This window comes from Sceloporus undulatus, chromosome 6, assembly GCF_019175285.1.
Source record: "Sceloporus undulatus isolate JIND9_A2432 ecotype Alabama chromosome 6, SceUnd_v1.1, whole genome shotgun sequence".
In the NCBI taxonomy this organism is placed as follows: domain Eukaryota; kingdom Metazoa; phylum Chordata; class Lepidosauria; order Squamata; family Phrynosomatidae; genus Sceloporus; species Sceloporus undulatus.
The window spans coordinates 82,489,514-82,495,513 of NC_056527.1; the positions used below are offsets into that span (position 1 = coordinate 82,489,514).

The following is a 6,000-nucleotide window of genomic DNA, read 5'->3' on the forward strand; positions in this document are numbered from 1 at the left end:
GCCTCAAGGGAAGGCAAAGGAAAAACTGCTCTGAACAAATCTTGCCAAGAAAACCCTGTGGTAGGTTCACCTGAGGTTCACCATAAATCCAAAAAGACTTGAAGGCACACAGCAACAAAAACAACAAAGCATAGAAATCACTGCCAAATTTTTGTGTATTTACAAATATACAGTGTGTGTGTATTTACACATATACAGTGTGTGTGTGTGTGTGTGCGCTCGCACATGTACATGCCCCTGCATGTGCACCTTTACGTTGTTTGTCGCCTTATGGGACCCCATGAATTTCATAGAGTTTTCCTAAGCAAGGAATACTCAGAGGTGGTTTTGCCAGTTCCTTCCTCTGAAATATAGCCTGCAGCACCTGGCATTCATTAGTGGTCTCCCATCCAAGTACTAACTAGGGCTGAACCTGCTTATTTTATGCCATACAGTGGGCCCTTAGTATCTGCTGGGGTTTGGTTCCAGGATCCCCCGTGAATACCAAAATCTGTGGGGGCTCAAGTCCCATTAAATACAATAGTATAGTAAAATGGTGTCCCTTAGATAAAATATAGGTTTGTTTTTCAGAATTTATATGTTTTAACAAAACATTTGCAAACTGTGAATAATTGAATCTGTGGACAAAAGATCTGTGGATATGGAGGGCTGACTGTACTATTTAGCCACATGGAACCATAAATATGGATTATGTCAAATTAAAAATAATTATTGTATAATTCTTTAAAGGTACTCTGCGATTTTGATTTTTATAAATTACAGTGTGTGTGTGTGTGTGTGTGTGTGTGTTAAACCATGGTCCAATAGAAATAATATTTTAATGGACTGTGCATGTGCAGGCATGTATAATATCACATGTCTCACTGTTTGAAAACGATTACCATATACTAACTGAAAACTAGTGTAATTCTGGTTTTGCATTTCAAAACTCTTACTGTTCTCATGAGACACGGTATTTTATGCCATGTGTAATGGCTGGGCATGTGCATACAGTTATATTATCCCATAACTCCACATATGAAAACTATTACCATACATGAAGGTGCAAAGGGATCTTGCAGAACCTTTGAGACTAACTGTGTGAAATAAGTTGTAGCATAAGCTTTCATCGACTAGGTCTCCTTCTTCAGATGCATGTGTTAGGGGTATAGATACTGGGGGCATTGTGCCCCTAAATATTAATTATACCCTCTGGTTAATTTTTCTTTCCATCCCCAAATTTCTAGGATTACAGTGTGAGACATTAAAAATCATTCACAGTTAGAACTCTTATATTTGTTTTGTTTATATTTCCTTCCTAACTTTGGCTGCCCCTTTTATTCAGATGCATAAACTGTTCAATTTGAAAATGTTCAAATTACGTTTCAAGTTATTGTATTTCTACAAATTTGGGGGGTGAAGGAGCTTTTGTCAGGGGGCAGGGAAGAATAGAATTCTTCCTTGGGAGATCAATGCCCTCATTCGCTCCCCTCCTGTACCACTTCCATGTATTAGTCTACAACACAGCAAAATTTGATTTACAGCTGGTTGGCTATACCATTGCACACTACTGAGAAAAAACAGAGTTCCTCAAAAAGACACCTATCAAGTCTTTGGCAATACACTTATTTATTAAAATTAATTAATGGCAAGACAGATTAGGAGTCATCTGAAAATCTTTAATCTACTGACAGCGCTTTAAATAGATTCAGACCTGGAAAATGAATTAATTTCAGTAAAAACCCTTTGTAAGATATTTAATTAGCAGATTGTAGGGCTTTTGGGAAAATGTCTTTCAGCTCTACTGCACCAGTAACCACACAAAATGTCCATCTCACAAACCATTTATTTTTACTGCTTTTATTTTAGTAATTTTTTCAAGTACAGAAATGTTTGACGATCCTATTGTTCACACCTTGCACATGGGAACTACAGCAAGAAGCACTGCTCCAAGCCACATTAAATCAAATCCATAGCAGAAGTACCTTTCAACCCACTCTCAAAAACCTAACTGCATCCACTGCACTCCATCCCACCATGACTCTGCTTAATTGTTCATGCTTAGTAAATGTGAAGAAACGTATCCGTAGAATAAATATTACCCAGATCAAGCTTTACTATTTTTGCTATACATCTAGTCCTTAACAACTCCCTTGTGGAAACTAGGGTTGAAAGCATTCTCACTTTCCTATCTATCTAATTAAATTAAATAGCATCTTAAATAAAGAGCACAGATTTCTGGGTCACTACAAATGGAAGTGGCAATATATTTGCAAATATTAAATTATGCCTTTTTAAATCAGTAATACTAATGCTGTCTCACACTTAGAGATTTTGGAAAATAATATCAAAATATATAGTGGACCCTTGGCATCTGCTATGGTTTGGTTTCATGCCCACCAGTGGTCTATATTAAGTCCCATTATATGCAAAATCCATGGCTGCTCAAGTCCCATTATATGCAATGACATAGTAAAATGGTGTTCCTTATACAAATTAGCAAAATCAAGATTTACTTTGGGAATTTATATATTTTTAAAATATTTTCAAGCCATGGATGCTTGAATCTGTGGAGAAAAAATCTGTGAATACAGAGGGCCGACTGCACCAATGTTGCAAATAAGTAATTGCCAAGAATGCGATTCCTCTCTCCCATTCTCCTATAATACTTTGGGTTATGTATTTCCTTCAGTCTGTAATGCTGTACATACTCACTTTTTTGGGGAGCAAGGGGACTTACTTCTGAGTAGCCAGATTTATTTAAGTATAACGCATGTTTCTTTCAAGAACCTCAAGGAAGCAAACATGGTGAGTAGTGCATTCCTTTGTTCAAGCCATTAATTACTGTACTAAGCTACACTGGCTCCCTTAATGTTTTGTTACTATTCCGTTTTGTTTCAGACGTTTGTGAAAGTAGAAAACTTGCACACTTCTCCAGGCTTAATATACTGTAATTTGACTTGGTCAATGTCTCCTGACCTTAAGGCATCTGGTTTGCAAATATGTAGAGGAATTGCAGCTCCCTCTACCCATTGTTGGATAAGTGGAAAATGATTTTATTAATACGTGGTCCCCCCACATTCTCTGGGGTTAGAGGTGAAGGATCCTTGTTAATGTGGAAAAATTGCAAATAAAAAAAAGCATTTTTGTTTACTTGAGAGAATACTTGTCTAGTAGATTGAATCAGGATTTGGAGCTTTTGGAATGACCCCTAGGAATCTCCAGGTCCAGTGCAACTCTATAGTGAATATCTGCCAGAAGTTGATCACTGAATCATGCTGAAGGACCCACAAATGCCTAGAGAAGTGTTTTCTCTAGGAACATGTAGGTTCTCCCACACAATTTTACAGTCAACTCCTGGCAGAGTCACGATAGAGGACCTAGCGATTCATAGAGAGAACATATTAATCAAAACTGCAAGTAATCAAATCCACAAAATTCAAAGCCACAAATGTGGAGGGCCAACTGTACAGTCATGGAACCCACCTACTCCTACATGCCACAAAATACAGAGCATCTCTTAATTATATGGGGGGGGGGAACACTACACACAGATGGGGGGCCATTTTCTTTGACTTACACTTCTGCTGTTGTTTCATTTCTAATTCTAGGTCAATTTCAAACTTGACAATTATAACACTTTAATATCACTTTAATTGCCATGATTCCACCCTACAGAACCTTGGGGTTTGAGGTTTTGTGAGGCCCCTCAAATTCTCTTCCAGAAGCCTATAGTGTCCCCAAAGTTCCAGTGTGTAGGAGTAAAGAGATGCAAGAAAAAAGAGAGAAGTAGTTAGGGCTAATTTCATACCAAGCAGTGTCCACTATCATTAATGGGGATGGGGAATTTATTATTTCACAAAGGAAACACAAACACATTTAAGGACTTGCATATAAAAAGACATTGATTTGGATTCTAAACGAGAAAGGCTTTCCTCATCTTCTCAGGTAGAATATTTGTAGGAAGACACACAGAAGAGACAGGCGAGAGACTCCCAGAAATAGATTTTACAGAATGATACATGGATGGACAGTTCCAGAGACTGGACAGACAACTATTACACAGATTAGGACATGTAGGTCTTTGCCAGTACTTGAGAAAGTTACTTTTTTGGACTACCATGCCCCAAGCAGCATGACCATTGTTCCGGATTCTGGGAATAGTCTGAAAAGTACCTTTCTCAAGTGCTGGTTCTTTGGCATACGCACAGCTGAAAGGATAGGGTTTCTGCTTCTCCTGTGGTGAACAAATTATAAAATAAAGGGACCCCTCTCTTTCCCCACTTCCTCAGCCTTCCAATTTTAGATGGTTTACAGATGTGTTTCAGCCAGCACAATCTTCTATCGCAATGAGCTGGAGAGATCAAACAGCCTTTGGCTAGAGACATAACAATGACCCATGAAGCAACACACCAAAGTTGAGGGGACCCCCTCCCTCCTCCAATTCCCCTCCAATCTGACATACACACCCCTTCCTTATCCCCTGCTGCGTTTTACTCTCAGGTCATTGACAGGATTTGATTCCCTTTTCCTTGCTCAGTGTGCTCAGAAACCAGGACAAATATTTGCACAGATGGGTCGCCAAAACTTCCCAAATCATTACTCTTATTTTTAAAAAGTGTCTTCCTGTCGTCCCCCCCCCCCCCCCCCCTGCAAGTCCTGGTGCTGGTTTTCTATATAAAGGTTCCAATCCTATAAAACAAAATTATATCAGGCCTTTTTTCTCCTGAGACTTGGTGGATCACTCTGCAAATCTACCTCCAAAGCAGCCCCCAAATGGATCTCTGCATCACCCTTTCGGATCTTGTGTGCAAGTCACAGAAAATGGACTCTAAGGCCTCTTTTCTTAAAGATATATTAAAACCAGGCAAAGAAAGTTATTTACAACATGAAAAGTGGAACTGAGAGGTGAGGCAAACCCAACCTGTAGCACTGAACCCATTGTCAAGAATTGTATGGAAACTAGAGAGGACAGCTTAGATCCAAACTCAATCATGCTTAACTCAACTATTTAAATCGATGGGCAACCATAACTACAACCCTATTGATTCCAGTAAGTGTCATTCCATGCAACCCAGTATTTCTCTTGTTTAACTTAACAGTGTAATCCTACACAGGTCAGCTCCCCCCACCCAGGTGTAGCTAAAGTGGGTGAAAAATGAGGGCATTGCCTCCCAAAGAAAAATTCTGCCCCACAATTAAATATTTTTGGAGTCGCCAAATTTCTAGTATAGTAGTAACTACAACCTTCAGTTGAGCATTTGGAAATACAGAAAGAACAGTGATATATATATAGTGACTAAGGGAATGCTAATAATATAACAGGAAAAATATAACAGTTGTAAATATAAATGACTTTGAGTGTCTCACTCTGCAATGCTAGAAGTTTGGAGGGTGGGGGTAAAATGTCATTTGAGGACAGAATTCCTATCTGGAGGAAATTCCTTAATTTTGCCCCCTATCTATAGGCACACTCTGAATGGGACTTACTCCCAAACAAGTACAAACATAAGATTGAAAACTACTATTCTAACAATTTAGAGAAGGAAGTTGATCAGCCAGAAAACAACCAGGTTCCAAACCAAACTCCTGTATATCTAAATCTGCATGCAAGTATTTTTATTTTTAATGTGAAGTCGAAGGCTTTCATGGCCAGCAGCCATAGTTTTTGTGGGTTTTCCAGGCTATGTGGCCATGTTCTCAAAGATTTTATTCCTTTTAGAATAACTCTTCTAGAACATGGCCACATCGCCCGAAAAACCCACAAAGTTTTTGTTTTTACTACAATGAAATTTGTTTCACTTACTTTGGAATTTGTCCAGGAGAGGACAATCAGTTGTCTTCCCTTCCCCCCCCCCCCCCCCACTGAAGCTCCCATAATCCACAGCCAGCATAGTTAGGGTGTATGGTAGTTGCAATCCAAGATGGGGCAACAGATTACCTCAAGTCTGTCTCTGTATAAAATCAGCAGTTATCTTTGGTATTCTTGTTGGTGAACGCCCTCATTAGAGCCTAACCAAG

At 39.0% G+C, this 6,000-nt stretch overlaps 1 protein-coding gene across 4 annotated transcripts in view; it reads right to left on the reverse strand.

The window, feature by feature from the left end:
• Nucleotides 1–6,000, reverse strand: part of PCGF2 (polycomb group ring finger 2) — a 67,487-nt gene that overhangs the window by 51,235 nt on the left and 10,252 nt on the right. Inside the window, exon 1 of one of the 4 annotated variants that reach the window (XM_042474816.1) lies at nt 5,921–5,943. The exons of the other annotated variants lie outside the window; for them this stretch is intronic. The gene's annotated coding sequence lies outside the window, so the exon portion shown is untranslated. Of the gene's footprint in view, nt 1–5,920; nt 5,944–6,000 lie in introns of those variants that run through there. 4 annotated transcript variants of the gene reach the window in all.